At 40.9% G+C, this 18619-nt stretch overlaps 2 protein-coding genes across 10 annotated transcripts in view; both read left to right on the top strand.

The window, feature by feature from the left end:
- AGXT2 (alanine--glyoxylate aminotransferase 2) overlaps positions 1-18619 on the top strand; it is a 346088-nt gene that overhangs the window by 134755 nt on the left and 192714 nt on the right. The window lies entirely within an intron of this gene.
- PRLR (prolactin receptor) overlaps positions 1-18619 on the top strand; it is a 257127-nt gene that overhangs the window by 81802 nt on the left and 156706 nt on the right. For 7 of the 9 annotated variants that reach the window (XM_050943780.1, XM_050943779.1, XM_050943781.1 and 4 more), the window contains exons 2-3: positions 1405-1707; positions 7843-7920. The gene's annotated coding sequence lies outside the window, so the exon portion shown is untranslated. Of the gene's footprint in view, positions 1-1404; positions 1708-7678; positions 7740-7842; positions 7921-18619 lie in introns of those variants that run through there. The other 2 variants (XM_050943783.1, XM_050943782.1) reach the window with 2 other exon arrangements.

The following is an 18619-nucleotide window of genomic DNA, read 5'->3' as shown; positions in this document are numbered from 1 at the left end:
ATTCTAAATATCTGTCAAATTCCTATTCTCTTGTATTTATATGCTGTCACAAATGGGAAACAATGCAAAAAAAGCAAAAGACAATATCCTTTTCATGATATTAACTATATTAAATGAAACTTTATGGAAATACATAACTTGTACAATCATACTAGTATCACACCAGCCAATATTTCATGGTACTAAAGAATTTTAGATTAAAGGTGAAACATAAACAAAGTGCTTCAAGCCAAGATCACTGTAATCCTTGTTTATTTCAAGGATGTGGCCATGAGAACTCTTCGCAGCCAACAAAATAGATTTTGCTTGTCCTTCCCACAGGAGCAATGGATAGGAGGAGAGTGAAATTATGTGAAATTTAAAAAGACTTGGAGTAATGTATTAGGAAACTCCATTAATAACCTTCTCTGTATCATATCTATTTTTATTATTGTTTTAATGTCTATTTGCACAAAACCTGTCCTCAGCTGTGGCTACTAGAACTAGGTGGGGAAAATGTTCTTGTTTTTTAAAAAAAAATTAAAAGCGATGAGGGGGGCTTGGCCTGGCTGTATATATGGATGTCACTCAAAACATCTTATAAGTGTTTCACCCTACCAGGCTAGTGGTGTAATGAATGTGGTTTCTTGTTTAGCAGCTATCTCTCATGCAGACCCATTTAGAAAACCAGGTGACTCTCTGCTGTTCAGTTCTCATTGACCAAATCTAGACACTTTTTTGCACTGTAAACTGGTGAAATTAAATTAACATGGATCTTCCACTTCTGAAAGAGTGGTAATTTGCATCCTAACATACATAGACAAAGTTAATATTTTTGTAGTTGGGTATAATGAAAGCCACTAAAGCAGGAAATTCCTTTTTGTTCCTTATTAGAGCTCTTCTATTGTTTACTATGCAAATCCAAAAGGAATGCACATTTGCTAATGGATGCTGTATGTTTTTTGAGTGCAATAACAAGATTCATACAAGCCATACTACTCACTGGTTGTCTACAGTTAGAGAGAGAGAAATGTGTTCCAAGGTGGTTGGATAGTTCAGGGGATTTGGTAATGAAAAGCAGAGTTTTTTTTATCCATAGTCTTTCACTTCTAATCCATCTTGCATAAATAATGACCAAGGGTTGTTCCCAACTGATGGTTCTCTGGGGGTGTACAGTAAATGATCTTAGTGATTTTAGTTTATTTCCCTGTGCAGAATTATGTGTTCATCACAATAAGCACCACAACAATAGTCACTAGCTAAAGCCCTCCTATGGTTGTATACAGTTTCCTATAGTTTCAATAGAGAAGCCAAATAGAACTGAACTACCCTTTCAAAGAGATCGTTCCTCCAAGTATGAGTTGAAGGATACTGGTGGATCAGTTTGGGGAAACTTCTGCTGACTGTCTTCTACCTGTGTTGCAGATTTTTGATGACATGTGAGGAGTGCTGTCAGTCTTGCACCTTGCTATCAAAACCATCTCCCAGTGCATCAGTGAGAGTCTTTTCATTGACCTAAATGTGGACTGGGTCAGGCCCTTCGTGACCTCTAAGTTAATTCACACACACTGCTGAGAAATAAGGGGAGGTATCATGAAGATAACTGAGGCATAGAATCGTAAGCACCATGAAAGGAAATCCTGAGGAAGGGTCTAACTTGAGAAGAAGTGGCTGAGATGGCCTCTTCAGCTTTGAAGTGTCACCCCCAGTGCAGTGCTGGATTTGATGGTGAGTAGAGACTTGATTGGAATTGTAGATGGAGGACTGAAATATATGCTAAATGTTATGGCTCTCAACCTCCTTTGTGTGTTAGATATTAAGAGTATACTGATTAAAGCTTGTGTGATACATTGCCACCATTACTTCTGTGCTGCTGCTGGTGGCAGCGCTGCCTTTAGAGCTGAAGAGCCAGAGAGTGAATGTGGAGGACAATTTAAGGGTCTGCCTCAGCTCCCTGGATCCACAGTTGAAAAAAATGTGTGCTTCAAAACAGCAGCATCCCTTGCATTAAGTGTCCAGATACTTGTTTATATATAGTTTTGTGTATAAAGCCACAATCCTTGGACAATTATGATTATTACCACAAATTGGACAAAGTTGTGATTGTTAACACAATCACTGGAAAAGGTTTCCAGCTTCCCAAACTGTATCCTGTTGGGTTTTTTTCCCCCCAGAAAACCCGTTTCTTAAATGTCCATGTATTTATTCCTGAAAACTGTTGTTTACACTTTTTGAAAGGCTTCAGTGCCTTTGACTGCAAGGATAATGATTACATGCGTCATTTAGTGCTCCTATGAATATGTACAGTAATTTAGTATCACTATTTTTGTGAGAGGAGGGTCATCACAGCCTGAAATATTTTCAAAAAGGGGGGCAGCAAAAGTTTGAGAACCCTGTCTTAAAGTAAACAAGACAAATTCCGCTAGAATACTGTTGCCCTATTTTTTTCTTGATTTGGCTTCATTGGAATTCAATGTCCGAATCTGGCTCTACATGCCTGTGCCACTACTGGGAGAACCCTGCAACACTTCATTTCCTAGCACATGCGTTTCCTTTGCACCACATCCAAGCCATGTCCAAGTGCTATGACCTCTTCTCCTCAAGGTTTAAGGTCTTGTCTATACTATGTCTATTTAGAAATTGATACAGTTAAAACAGAGCAGCTGTTCAACATCATAGAGGTTTTGGTTCAGGAAGTCTGTCAGCAGATTATCGTGTACTCTTTTCCCCACTGGTTTTGTCTTAGCATTTTTGGTCCTTTCTGAGTAACTGCAGAGAGAACAAAAACAGCCATGTCCTAGGGTCCAACTGTGCTCCATTGAAGTCAACAGGAGTTTTCCCATTGACTTCCCTGGGAGCTGGAGCAGGCCTGTATGCAGAAGAGCTTTCAGTGTAATTAAACAGAAACTGAAGAAGGCTATCATTTAACCTGGTTGCTTCCATAATTTAAAAGACTCGTACCCTATTGCAGGTCTTTGTTATCTCCCATAGTTTGGTGTACATGTTTTAAAGTAAGCAGATTTCATGCTCTGTACATTAGCATAAGTTATTGACGGTTTGTGAGACACATCGCTGGCTGGATCCACATTGGATATGGGATTAGAAAAAGTTAGTATTTAGTATCTGATTCCATAAAAAAGTGCATTTGTCCCCTTAGTTGTATTAATAATAATCGTTAATAGTGTGAGCATGATGTGGTCATGAGGCAAGTCTTAAGACTCACAGGTAAAATTTGTTACAAAAAGTGACAGTAAGAGTTCATTTGACTATCTTCTAATGAATGGTTTGATCAAGCAGGGATAAAATAAAGGAGGCAGCATCCCCAATGTATTAATAATCCTAACCCAAAAGCAAATTTCCCCTGCCTCTTTTCTTCTATCCTCCACACGTTCTTACAGGGTAGTGTCTGAACTTACAGTGTCTGTAGGCAAGAGATACACAGCTGGGTAGCAACAGTTTACTCATAATATTTTGCCCACATTTAGAGATGGTAGATATGTAGAACAACATGGCAGATAGGACTGATCTGTGATAGATGCTGCATATAACATCTCAGTGATGAGAATTTCCCATTAATTTTTATTTATATATAGTGCCTCATGAGCAAACATGAACATATGGGGCCAACTTTTAATTTCAGTTACTGTAGTGTAACTCTGGAGTAACTATTTACTTCATTTGCTCAAATTTCCTCTAAAATACCTAAGATCAAAATGTAGTCTGAGGTGTCTGGCTAATAATGTTAAATTAAACCATATTGATGACAAAAATGACAGGCCAAATTAACCTTGAGCACATCCTAAACTCCCAATTATATATTTTATTAAGGAGATCAGCTTGTAAGCCCTTAAGACATTAGGTTCCCAGGAGCTATAATATGACAAATAATAGTCATGGACTATATTAGTTTGATCTCCTGCATCATGTAGTAAGTGAAGTACTTTCTATGCAGTATTTCTCTTTCCTGGCTGTATTTTTTTAAAAGCCTTTCTTAGTCCCCTAACTCCTTTTGGCATCATTAACTCATTCTGCACTACTTTTTTTCTGGGTGTGCCCTGATCTTTTCCCTGAGCTTCACACAGATCACTGATTCTTACCCCAAAGCAACTCCATGACTGTCCTAGTAAAGCCGATAGTTTCATTTAGTAAATGGAACATCATCATCACCACAGTGAAGCATTCCATCTGAATGCCGATACCATAACTGATAAACATGCTTCTAAATTACACAGTTCACCTAATGAAGCTAAGGGACTATTAGGAACTGATGGATTCAGACAGCCATATCAAAAAGATTTTTTTTCTCCCTCACTCTCAGATAAGAGGCTTCAGTTTGCTGCTTGTACCCTGCTTAGGTTACTTTAAAGTCATTCAAAATTCTTCATTGCACTTCTAAGTTTACAGGGGATTCATGCCCATGAATCCCACAAAAAATCATTGGGACCTTTAACTTTCACTTAACTTGATACAAAGAATTATAGGGCTCACATCTATCTTATAAGATTGAGGCGAAGACTTCGGAACCTTTGTAGAAGTGTGTGTTGTGGAGGGGGGGGGACAGGGGCCACAAGACCTAAGTGTCTGCTCCTTCTCCATGGCTGGCTGCTCCCGTGATGAGCAGCTGCCCTCTCTTTGGGCTCGTTTCCACTGACATCCACGCATCGTGTCTAAGCCTGAGTGTGATCGCTGTGGTCGTATCACCACCACACACCACTAGGCATAGTCATTTTCTACCTGCACTTGTTAGGTTTCCTTTTACTTTACTGACTGGCTGCCTCATTCTAAGCTCCTGGGCATTTCAATTTACCCTGCTAACACTTGGTCTTGTCCCTGGCTTGGCCTTTTTTTGCAAGGTTAAATGCTTTTTCTCTTTCTCCTCTTCTCTTTGCTTTCTGGGCCCACCTTTGTTGACCAACTGCTCATTTCACTTCCTGTCCTGCTTAAGTTTGCAGGGTAAGCTACAGATCTGCACTAAGTTCAGAGGCAATAGTGTCTCTTCCCCAAAACCGTGAGAGTGAGACTTGGTAAAATGGCTTCCTTCCAGTTAGCTCTTTCCATTGGTCCACTTCATATTGCCTGAAAAATCTGAATCCGGCCCAGTCCTGAGCACTGCTGAACACACAACTCCCACTGAAATCAGCATCGGTTGAAAGCGTTCAGCATCTCTCGGGAGGAGCTCAACATCTTGTAGGGTTGCACCCTTCAGTCTCATTTGTGATAGGCCATTGTTTTAGGACTATATAGTCTAACTCTTGAGGCCAATACATCCATGACTCCTTGTATCTACCCAGTCCCAGCACTAACAAACATTAAGGCAGGCTGGGAAAGATTGCACTGTTTACACTGGCCCTTTTTTATTTATGTATTTATTTTTATGTTTATAGGGTGACCAGATAGCAAGTGTGAGAAATCGGGACGGGGGTGGGGGGCAATAGGAGCTCATATAAAAAAGTCCCAAATATCGGGACTGTCCCCATAAAATCGGGACATCTGGTCACCCTAGATGTTCATGAAACCAAATTGGCAGCTTCTTATTACTTGTGCTCTTTTATGTAGGAATTCTAGTCTGCTGTTCCTTTTTGATATTAGTGAGTCCTTTTTAGGTTTCTCAGCCTTCTTCAGCACTAGTAATTCCTCCCATTGCCTCTACTAACTAAGGGCCTGATTCTCCTCTGTTACACTAATGTAAATCAGGAGTAACTAAGTGTTGCAGTGGTGTAAAAGTTGTGCAGGTGAGAGGAGAACTGGGCTCTTTAAATCTTAATTTACTAAATCTTGCTTTCCTCAAATCTAACACCCTTGTGTTACTGTAGCCTATGAAAACTATATATTACTATGCTGAATTTAAGTAGCTTGTCATAGCTAAGAAAAACAGAGAAGCCTGGAATCAATCACACTTCTTTATTAACAAAATCATGATTCAAGATGGATTCTGCTCTGGCTGGATTTTCTATATTGTGCATCATGAAGTAGCTAATTCAGAAACCTTTCCGATACAGACTTGGCTGAATTTATTAAACATGACATTTTGGTGTGGTTAAAATCCCTCAAAAGTGAAATGTCTTAAAGCTTTGGATACCTGGAGAGTTGGTTCAATAACTTTTCAGTCTTGTTCTGTCTGCATCCTTGGGATCTGTAGCAGAAATTCTGAATATTGTTTCTCCTTCACTTTCGTTCCTTATGTTAAGTAAAATATTTCACTACGCTCTTCTAATATTAAATTTCTCACTGACTTGGTATATGCTAAGTAACAGTTATTTAATTCTCATCTTCATCCTGTCTTCATCTGAGTAATCCTTTCTTGTCTGAGGAGCTTCATTGATTTCAACTAGACTCTTCAAGTGAATAGGATTGGAGCTTGCATCTTTATCAACCAAGAAGTCCTTAGAGTTGTAGTCTCTTGTATTCCACAAAGATATACTCCACCTTCTACAAATCCACCTAAAGATGTGCATATCGCCAATCTACCCACTGAAGCAGCCTTTTTCCCAGGAGCACCTTCCTGGTTCTTGCTAACTCTCCCTTGAACACAATTTCTCTCCATTTCTCTGCTTGCTTTTCTGGGGCTAGTCCTCTAAATTTGGCAGAGACAAGCAGCTGCAGCCATAAAGCAGCTGGTTGCAGCCCAGTGCATCTTCGTTCCAGCTAATTGAGTATCGGTTATGTTGTCCTTCACTTTCCTTTTCTTGTTGCTGAGAAGATGCATATTCTCACATCATTCATCCCCAATTTATCGGAACCACTTGACTGCAAACTTCTAGATAGGGAGCCACTGGAGGAAATTTGCAGACACACTGGTAGAGCTGGTTGAATTATTTCTTGTGAATATTTTTAGTTGACAAGTTTAGTCTTTTTCTATTTGTGAATAGATCATGACTTGCAGCATTTGTGTTCATTATTGAACACAATAATTGTTTGCCTATGGATTTCTCATTGCATTCATATGATTGTTTGGTGTTTGAAATTGCTCAAGCTTTATCATGGATCACCTGAGTCATACGGTATTAGTTCTGGTCCATGATTGGATCTACAGAACTTTCACTCAACTCCTTTCCTGATAAGTTTTAACTAAAAAATTTAAACTGCAAACCCAAACTTTATCTGTCTCCCACAACGGCACAAACAAAACTTCAGTCACCTGATGGCAGAGAGGGTGCAAATATGGCTAAATGAAAAGACGGGTCAGAATTTGCAAAAAGGCTTACAAATTTCTCACTAGTCACCCACTTCTGCACAAGTAATGCAAAGCTCAAGCCTGTAAGCTGAAGCTTTTTCAGCTGATAAGATTTCTGACAAACCTAAAGGAAAGATTCTCATTTCTCTCTCAGATGTCTCATTAATGCAACAGGACCCAAATTACTGTAAATTTGTGCGGTTTCATGTCACTGTAAAATAAAAAAAGAGTTGACACTTTTTGGTATGGAAAGAACTTTTGAAGTATTTTATGTTGAAAGAGTATTGGATTGACTTCTTTAAAAAAAATTGTTATACACTTTAGGACAGGCATAGTAATTTCTAGCTGATAAAGGTGATTTTAAAAACAAATTAATTGCTGGATTTCTACACTCCAAAGTACCTCTCTAACCTTGTAAAACTGTCATGCTCCGGACATTTTGCACACTGAAGAAAATCACTGTTTTGCCTGGAGCAAGGAACATAAATGTTGCAACACTGACTCCTCCTCTAATGGGCTGAGAATGTACAAGTACATAGTTATATTGCTCAGAGCCGACAGACTGAATATCTTGGGAGCCAATGCTGTAAACATTAGAGATTTTTCTGAATCTTGTTTTGTACTGGGGGGGCGTAAAGGGGATTTTTTCTTTCTCTGGATTGATTGAAGTTGTTTAACTGTGTTACCAGGGCTGGATTTTCATATCCTTGTTCAGGAAGTGTTCCCGAACTGACATGGATCAACCCAGACTTCATTACCAGGCAAAAGTGAGTACTGTGGCTAAACCTGTTCCTGCAGTGTGTTTACCTAGGCGTATAAGGACATTCGTCATTGTATAAAGATTGATTGGTAGATTTTGTAAACGTTATTAGGCTATTAAAAATAATCAGAAACCAGCTAAACCTAATACAATGTGTTAGAAATTGTATAACTAACAGCTTATGGAAAAAAACCCTATTATTTTGGTGACAGCTGTCAGCCAGGTGACAACTGTTTCCTATGAATTTGCTAATAATAGCCTGGACAGAGAGATTATACTTTACAAGGATACTTAGACTTGCACTGGTCTTTTAATTAAGTGTTGAAATAATCTTACATGATTTCCCTAATGTACATCCACACTGATGTGCTTTGGCACCCCCAATGTTTCTCAGAAGATGATTGATTGGGATCAGACTAAGGGCTGGTCTACACTACAGGGGGAAATCTATCTAAGATACTTCAACTTCAGCTACGTTATTCACGTAGCTGAAGTTGCGTATCTTAGATCGAATTACCTACCGTCCTCGCGGCATGGGATCGATGTCCGCGGCTCCCCATGTCGACTCCGCTACCGCCGTTCGGGTTGGTGGAGTTCCGGGATCGATAGGAGCTCGTTCGGGGATTGATATATCGCGTCTCATCTAGGCGCAATATATCGATCCCCGAGAAATTGATTGCTACCCGCCGTATCGGCGGGTAGTGAAGACGTAGCCTAAGTGTTTGACATCTCAGCATTCACTGATACTGGCATCGGGTGGAAGGGAAGCATAGAAACATGAGAACAGCTAATTGAGCTGCGGAGGAGAAAGGGAGCTGTGATGACTTATAGTTCTTGATTTCAAGAATTCAGTGATCCCTTCCTGCATCCTGCGGAAGCCTGGTGCCATCTCTAACCCATTTTCAGTATTCTGGGTATCCTGTAGGATCTGTTTGGTTGTGGGTTTGTTTTTTTGGGGGGTGGGGTGGGAGGGGCAGCATTTCTTTGCTGTCACTTTATCAGGCTGACCCACCTACAGCAAACATATGGATCCCTTTTCTTTCCCTCCTACATCAAGCCTCCCTCTCACTGAAGCCCTGCACTGCAGACACCCATCTTTTATTTTGTCTTAAGAGATGGGTCACTGTTGTTTGAACTGCTGGGAACTTCCTTTCCTAAAGGCAAATGAGTGGACTGCCTCTGCAGTATGAACAAATCTAAGCAGGGAGTGATGCCTGACGTGTGTGTATAACAAGTGCTATCGTTTACTGCATGTTCTATGTTGGTACTGCTGTCTGCTAAAACTGATATTTAATTATGCTGTGGGCTGTCTGTCTCTGATGAAATGCCCTAGATAAACAACCTGGCAGGAGGATTAGCAACAGCTCACATGCAACTGTGCGTATGTGGCAAGCAGACCTTGAAGGGAAGGGGAACCTGGAGGAATACGGGTTGTATAGATTAAAGTTAGTCCTGGGCAAGCATGAAAAGAATTGGTGTTTGATGGTGGGGTGGTAATTCAGAGTTTAGATTCATATCTGCAACGTATCTGTGGTTATTTGGTCTAGAAATTGGATGAGGTCATCAGAATAAGCTTTCTTGTGAGAACTGAGTACTATGAAATAGGGGACAACTTTGTCTTGTGGACTAAGCACAGAGCTGGGATTCAGGCCTCCAAGTTTCCTAGTCTAGCTCAGCCACAGACTCCTTGTAACCTTGAGCATGTCACTTGGGCCTGCATTTGTAAAAGTTGCCACTGGTTATGGGTGCCTCCTTTTTCCGGTGTCTAGTTGGAGACCTTCGTTAGAGTTGGTGAGCTCCCACTGGCTTCAGCTGGAGTTGCTCAGCACTACTAAAAATCAGACTTATCTGTCTCAGTTTGGGCACCCAAACGCTTAGACAACCCCAAACTAGTAGCAACTTCTGAAAAATTTGGCACTGATTCAGAGGCTGTGGGAACTCAGCACCTCTGAAAACCAGAGATGAATTCTTGGCCAGCTGAAGTCCAAGGGAGTTTTGTCAGTGACTTCAAGTGGGGGCAGGATTTCAGGCTGACTTTCCCTAGGCTGACTTTTTTTTTTTCTCCTGTGTTTACACAGAGGTTAATTACATTAATATAAATAAATACATATGCTATGTATTGTTACTTCATGGTCTCAGCTGGGTTGAAGACATTGATAGTTTTCGTCAAAATATTTTGGTACTTCTACACCCTTAATGTTACAAAGCTTAAATATGCTAATTTATTTTTTTAAACTAACTAAAACTTTGTAACCCTCAGGAAGGATCTGGTTTTGATCTCCTCCTCCCCCTGCCCCCCAGCCTCACCCCACACTCTTGCTAGGCAGAGTCCTTCTTGAAGGATCTATTCTGTTCCCTAGCAATCTTTAGCCTTTCTGTTGGCTGTAACTTTCAGGCCTCTGTTTAATAAAGCACTGTTTGCTGCATCATTTACTACTGATGAAACAAGAACCAAGTTTTACCCTGAATTGCTCTTGAAACCAGTAAGGATGTATGTTGGTGTAGAATCTGCCCCTATAGCTGTTGCTGTATTAGGGACATGGCTTTATTTGGGTTACTTTTAAGTAGAAGATTAAACCCTTCATAGTGTAACCCTTTTTCCGGGAGGAGTCAGCAGCAGCAAAGACCAGGTTCAGTATCTGAGTTCCTCTTAATACACCACAGAACCAGCTTGACCCCTCACCCGCTAATTAGGGAAAATTTAACCATCACCCCGGGTGCCTATAAAAGATATTTCCCCACTAGCAAGCACTAACTCTCTCTATAACAAAAGAAAACTTATTAAAAGGGAGAGGGAATCTAACATTAATTTAGGAACACACCTCAACCACAATTCAAAAGCATGGGTGGTATCCTTTTACCTCAGTTTTCTACAGTGCAGTGTGAAAGTCCAGCAAACAAATAGCCCTTTAACACATCACTTCACTCTTCCTCTGCTGCACCATACTCTCTGTTGGTTGTCGCTGATCAGCAAAGACCCAGAGTTCAGAGATGTATTCATACTGGTCCACCTCCTACCGCTAAAAGACAATGGGAGTAAGAATCAAACAGTGCTTCCTGTAAAATTTCTGCAACTTGCTTGCTGCTACTATCCCTATCCCCTGCTTGGCAAGTGAGCTTCAGTTTAGAGTGACACCCTCACTTAGGGTATGCTAAGCACAGTTCTGCTGCCTTTTACTCATACACAAAGGATAACAGCATTTCATTGTCCCTGCATTCAAAAGTGAATTGTAACCCAAACCAGCCAAAATTGATCATTTTGCCAAAGCAGCTCTGTCTGCTGAACACCTGGGCAGAGTAGGTGTCTGTGCATATAAAGTCTGCTCCTGAAGTCTTTTTTCCCCCAGTGTGTCAATAGATGTCAGGGAAGAGCTCATTCACACCCTGCTTAGGCCTGGTCCACACTACACAGTTAAATCGATTTAAACAGTGTTAAATCAATTTAACTCTGTACCCGTCCATACTACAAGGCACTTTAAATCGATTTTAAGGGCTCTTAAAGTAGATTTCTGTACTCCTCCCCAATGAGAGGAGTAACCCTAAAATCGATATTACTATATCGATTTAGGGTTAGTGTGGACGGAAATTGAAGTTATTGGTCTCATTCCTTTAATGTAGCTACCCAGAGTGCACCGCTCCGGAAATCGATGGTAGCCTAGGACCATGGACGCATACCACCGAATTAATGTGCCCTAGTGTGGACGCATATAATCGATTTTATAATATCTGTTTTATAAAACCGGTTTTAGTAATTTCGATTTTATGCTGTAGTGTAGACGTAGCCTTACAATAGGGTTGAGTGTGTATCAGACACAGGGACAGACCAGGCAGAGAACCATAGTTATGTGGATGAGATGTAGTTACTGATGACATCTATACTAGATTACCAAGACAGTGCAAGATAAGCACATTGGGGGCCTGAGCGTGGAGAAAGGCAATATAAATGGAGTGAGTCACTTCTTCCTTAAAGTTTAGAAAAGAGTTTATACTAGTTCTGAGGTCACTTAATGGGATTTGGCGGGGGTTCAGTTTTGTTCAGTTACTATTTTTTTGAGAAACTTTCTAGTTTCCTGTGTGATAGTTGGCACTTGTTGTAAGTAGGGCTGTCAATTAATTGCAGTTAACTCATGTGATTAACTCAAAAAAAAAAAGTAATCACAATTTTAAAAAATTAAACAGTTTTTTAATCTCACTGTTAATAGAATACCAACTGAAATTTATTAAATATTTTTGATGTTTTTCTACATTTTCAGCTAGATTGATTTCAGTTACAACACAGAATACAAAGTGTACAGTGCTCACTTTATATTTTTATTACAAATATTTGCACTGTAGAAATATTTTTCAATTCACCTCATACAAGTACTGTAGTGCAATCTCTTTATCATGACAGTGTAACTTACAAATGTAGATTTTTTTTAAATTTATTTTTGGTTACGTAACTGCACTCAAAACCAAAACAGTGTAAAACTTTAGAGTCTACAAGTACCCTCAGTCCTACTTCTTGTTCTGCCAAACGCTAAGAGAAATAAGTTTTTGGTTACATTTACAGGAGATAATGCTGCCTGCTTCTTATTTACAATGTCACCTCAAAGTGAGAACAGTCATTCGCATGGCACTGTTATAGCTGGCATTGCAAGGTATTTACGTGCCAGATATGCTAAATATTTCATGCGTCCCTTCATGCTTTAGCCACCATTCCAGAGGACATGTTTCCATGCTGATGACACCTGTTAAAAAAAATAATAATGCGTTAATACAATTCTCCCCCAAGGAGTTCAGTCACAAATTGAATGTCTCCTGCTCTGTGTTTTATCTGCATTCTGTCATATATTTCATGTTATAGCAGTCTTGGATGATGACTCAGCATGTTGTTCGTTTTAAGAACTTTTTCACTGCAGATTTGGCAAAATGCAAAGAAGGTACCAATGTGAGCTACAGCACTTGAGCCAAGATTTAAGAATCTGAAGCGTCTTCCAAAATCTGACTGGGAAGGGGTGTGGAGCATGCTTTCAGAAGTTTTAAAGAAGCAACACTCCGATGCGGAAGCTACAGAACCCGAACCACCAAAAAAGTTTTACATTTGTTTTATTTTGGAATGCAGTTATTTTTTGTACATAATTCTATATTTCTAAGTTCAACATTCATGATAAAGAGATTGAACTACAGTGCTTAAGTGAATTGAAAAATACAATCTTTTATTTTTACAATGCAAATATTTATAATATAAATTGAGCACTGTACACTTTGTATTCTGTTTTGTAATTGGAATCAATATATTTGAAAATGTGGAAAACATCCAAAAATATTTATATAAATAATCTATTTAACAGCACGATTAATTATTTTAATCGCTTGACAGCCCTAGCTGAAAGCATCACCTAGTAGTTAGAGGGTCAGTCCCTTCTTAGGCCTTGTCTATACTACAGTTTTGTTAACACAAGTTGTGCTAAAAATTAAAAAGTATAATTACATTGCTTGTGCATGTTCACACAATGTTCCTTCTGTCAATGCAGTTCATCCACAGTTGGTGCTCTAGTATAGACAGTGAGAGCAGTGCACTGTGGGTAGCTATCCCACTGCAGCTAGACGTTGTGGGAAGTTAGTGTGGATCACAGTGCAGCATGGATGTGGGCTCAAGGTCCCATGATGCAGTTTTTTCCGTCCCATCATTCCTTGGCTTCTGACTGCATTTCATGGCATTTTTCTATAGCCCCTGTTTACTATGCACCCACCAACTGTCTGAAAGGATGGATCCTGCCCTGCTGTCATCTGTTGTGGTCACTGTTATAATCACATTACAGATGGTCATGCAGTATATCATGAGCTCCCAGTCTAAACAGGAATCAGAGTTGCCTGACCTGCTGTGTGCCATGAAAAGAAACAACACCAGATTACTTTTGGCATTCACGGAGCAGCTGCACAAAGGGGACCATCACTTTTGGGCTCAGGGAAACAAGCACAGAATGATGCGATTGCATTGTTATGCAGGTCTGGGATTACGAGCAGTGGCTGCAGAACTTTTGGATGCATAAAGTCACCTTCCTGGAACAGCATGTGGAGTTCGCCACAGCTTTGCGGCGCAAGGACACCAAACTCAGAGCTGCCCTCTCGATGGAGAAATACGTGGCGATCTCTATGTGGAAGCTGGTGACTCCAGGCTGCTACCAGTCAGTCACAAATCAGTTTGGAGTCAGAAAGTCCACTGTTGGGGCTGCGCTAACACAAGTGTGCAGGGCCATTAATTTCATCCTGCTACGAAGGACTGTGACTCTTGGCAATGTGCATGAAATAGTGGATGGCTTTGCGGCAATTGAATTCCCTAATTGTGGTGGGTCGATAGCTGCATGCATATCCCAATTTTGGCTTCGAACCATCTTGTGACAGAATACATCAGTAGAAAGGGGTACTTCTCTATGGTATTGCAGAATATTCCAGTGGGGATGTTGAAATGCCCATAATGATCCTGGGAGACACAGTGTATGCCTTACTCCCACGGAAGTGGTAGGTCTTTTGATGTAGCACCAGAGCAATGGTTTGCCTCCCTTGTGTTCTGATACACCTGCAGCAGCTCCTTTATCTTTGTACAGTACTGATGCGTGTCCCATTCTTAGCCCTTATCCAACATGTCATGAGAAATCTGACCATAGGTATCAAAGTTCCTACTGCTGGAACAGAGCTGGGACTGCAAAGCCTCCTCTCCCCACAGTGCCAACAGATCCAACAACTCAGGTGTGCTCCAAGTGGGAGAGTGTTTGCTGTGAGGTGACACCATGGTCTGCTGGGAAGACGTGATCTGAGCTGTCCATGCCAAGCAAACAGGAAGTGGAACTTCAAAAATTCCCAGGTGTTTAAAGGGGGGTGGGGCAGATGCCTGTGTACCAGAGTGCAAGGCAGTGGAGTTCAAACCTCTGACCAGAATGGTCAGGATGGGCATTGTGGGACACCTCCTGGAGGCCATTTATAACAACATAACCAAGCCCAGTGTCTACACTAATATTTTGTCAATATAACTTTGTCACAAAAAGCTCTACACCTCTTATGAAAGTGGTTTTATTTTGTTGGCAAAGCAGGAGAGTTTTGTCTGCAAAAGGAGCATTGCAGTGTGTACACTTCTGAAACCTGTCTTTTGTTGACAAAACTGTGTGGTCTAGACAAGGCCTACTTATGGAGGGCGGCTGATAGGGGAACCCAAGCTCTCCCACTTAGGTTGCTGCACAGAGTCCTGCAAGGGATACTGAAGGTCTGGTACTCCGGAGCGCCTTAAGGCTGCCCTCCTTTGTCCACTTCCTACCACCCACTCCAATCTAAAGTTTTTTGCAGTTTGTAACAAAAAGGTAATGGAGCAAGCTACTAACTGCACCTTCAGTTTATCTGGGCCCAGCAGGTAAGTGCCTCTTCTCCAGGAGAGGCTTCTGGAACATCCCTTCTCAGGTGCTCCCAGTGCAGGTCCGTGTCCCTGTCTTTGCAGCCCGCTTTTGAACTGCCTGGCTTCCCTCTTGAGTTCCACCTTTATCTGGAGCAGGCTTTGCAGGTGTGGCTAGGGGAGGTTATCTGGACCCAGAGTTGCTCTTTAATCCTTCAGTTCTAATGCAGGGTTTATTCACCCCAATCACATATCCCCATGAAAATGCTGGATAGAGGAAAAGCAGTAGTTTAACATAGCTCTAGTTTCCAGCAGTGACAAGGAGGATGAACTCTACAGAAGAAATAAGAAGGGAGCAGAAATATTTGAGAATACATATCACAATGTGACTTTTATCAGGAAAGAGGATGGAAACCAGGAAATTGCCAACAGATTTAGTTTGCCCTGTGACTGTAATAACTTACCCTGAAGTAGATATAGACCTGAGCCACAGAATTCAGGTGTAGCTGGTGCTTGCATCTGGGGGTGTGGTTCCAACCAATATTTTGATGATGAATTCTGGCAAACACAGCGATCAGGGGATCTTTCCTAAAAGATTGTTTAAGTAAATAAAACATTATGATGGGGCCTTTTTTTATTTAGCAAAATGTTCAGAACTTTGCACTATTGTTTGACTTCGAAAGTTTGATATTAAAATACATTAGACCAGATTCTTTTTCTCACTCTTGATTTAACAGAGAACAGAATCTGTATGTCCATAATTTCCTTCTTCATTCCCTTTTTGGCACGTTATTTGGAAAGAATCTGACACTGGCAATGTCCATTTGTCAAGACAAGTGACTAAACAGATTTTGAATGTTTATTTCAGCAATTTTATTGCACGTAACAGTTGGTGGATGTTTGTTATTGCTGTATTCATAACACAATCTCAGGATCCTCAATATATAGTTTTGGTCTTTTGATCAAATATATTTAAGAGCTTTTAAAAGAGAAATAAAGTAAAGAGGATTTTAAGTAGAATAAATATCATTGGCTCATTGTTTTTGTTTCACAATTAGCAAAACTCTCTGATTTTATTGCACTTAATCTGGAATCCACTAGTCCACTCCCAGAGATTTGAGATTGATACTTAATAACTGAACGTCACTATAGTTTATCAGCTTTAAAAGCAGCAGATCAGATGTGCTGGTACCTCAGGTTGGTAGAGAGGGAGAAGATTCCATCCCTAACCACTGAAGAGTTCCCTTCTGAAAAATCTGTTAACTCAGGTTTTGTGGAGGAGACCTGGATTTGTCCCTTAATAATTATTGTTTATAAAAACTCTAGCTTAATGCCTAGCACTCTACCATTTCAGAAAGGCTAACTGCTAAAACTGACAGAATACTTGGGTTACAAATTAATTTCTGTATTTTAATTCTATTTCTAACCTTAATGGTATGAATTTTGTGTAATACAGGAGGTCAGACTAAATTATCATGATGGTCCTATCTGGCTTTGGAATCTGTGAATACAGTTTTCTACAGGTGCTGTGCTGACAAGTTTTATATAGAGATGCCCAATATGAATTGGACTCTTTGCATTTGGATTTTAATGTCATATTCATAGCAGAATAATGTACAATTCCAGAACACAGAAAGCTAATATTTCCATTCACTTCACCATTATGGCTTTTCACAATATGATACAATGCACTAATAGTGTTGCACTTATGACAAAATTGATACATGACATCAGGATTTCCTCTTGTGATTAGAAAAGTGTTATAGTGTGAGTGACAGGACTGCTATCCTGAGCTTGCAGAAATGAATCATACAAATGTAGGGCTGGAAGAGTCCTCAAGATGTCATCTAGCGCATCCCTTTGCGCTGAGGCAGGACCATGTATATCTAGACCAACCCTGTAAGTAACCTGTCCCAGTGTTTAACTACCTTTTATATTTGGAAAGTTTTTTGTTTTTTCCTGATCTCTGACCTGAATATCCCTTGCTGAGAATTAGGCTACCTTACTTTTTGTCCTATCCTCAGTGGACATGTCAGCAGACTGGGTCATAGGTGGTCATGCCTAGTGGTCACAGCAGGAGTCAGGTCTAGTGGTCTAGCTCCACAATAAATTCAATGGAAATGGTATCCCATGGTGGAGGTGGAATGGGCATAGGCTGGAAAAGGATGAGCAGGAGCACTTGGTCTGGGCACACAGGTAAAGTATCTTACGCACTTCTTAATTGAGGTGTGCAAGCCTGGCCACCAGAAACTCCTTGTGATTAGGCTCCAGGTTTTGAAGTAGCCAGAGTGCCCTTCAAAGGGGGGTGTCACGGTATAACTTAAGAACCTGCCACCTTTATTGCCCTTTCGGGGCATAGATACGCTCCCTGCAGTAGAGGACCCTGAACCTGGGGGCCGGTGGGGCATCAGCATTCTCCAGAGTTTGGTTGATCTGAGCAGCAAAGGGATCATTGGGTAACAAGATATGAACTGACTCCCTTAGGCCGTTGTCTGCTGTGCCCCTGATGAAATTGAAAGCCTTTAGAATCATAGAGGGAGTTTTCTCATCCAATTCCAGGTATTCAGCCTTACAGGATAGGGTGCCAGCCTTCCCACTTCTTGTTCCTGGGTGGTAGGTGACTAAGAAGTCAAACTGGCAAAGAAGAAGGACCAGCAGATCTGTTGATGGTTGAGGTGTCTGGCTTTTCAAAGATATTCCAGGTTCTTGTGGTCTGTGAGCACTTGGACAAGGAATCTGGTCCCCCTCTAGTAGGCACCACCATTTCTCAAATGCTGTCATGATAGCTAAGCATTTCTCATGACATGTATCATAATTCTTCTGAGCTGAGGCTATCTTGTGAGAGTAATAGGCACTTGGGTGAAGTCAACCAACAGGACCTACCAGTTTAGACAGTACTGCACCCAGGGCAAACTTGGATGCATCTGCCTCCATCGTGAATGGTTTAACAGGGTCTGGGTGTACCAAGATGGATGCTATGGTGCATGTCTCTTTTAGCTGATCAAAGGTGGTTTGGGCTTCCAAGGACCAGGTGAACCAGACTCCTTTTTGCAAATGGGTGGTCAGGGGAACAATTAGACTAGAAAAATCCCTCCATGAACTTCTGGTAGAAGTTATTAAAGTCTAAGAACTGTTGGCTCTGATGGGTGTCCTTTAGTGCAACCCATTCAGAGATGGCCATCACCTTGTGTGGGACCATGGTTAGTCCCATAGAGGAGATAATGTAGCCAAGAGATCCTATTGCATCCTGGTCAATCTTGCATTTTTCGGGCTTTGCGTAGAGAGGATGTTGTATAGAGGCAAAGTCTTTCTAGGACACTGCAGACCTGCTGATCATGAG

Source organism: Gopherus flavomarginatus, chromosome 3 (assembly GCF_025201925.1).
Source record: "Gopherus flavomarginatus isolate rGopFla2 chromosome 3, rGopFla2.mat.asm, whole genome shotgun sequence".
NCBI classification, from domain to species: domain Eukaryota; kingdom Metazoa; phylum Chordata; order Testudines; family Testudinidae; genus Gopherus; species Gopherus flavomarginatus.
Note: the sequence above shows the minus strand (reverse complement) of the source record. Positions and strands in the feature narration are given on the sequence as shown.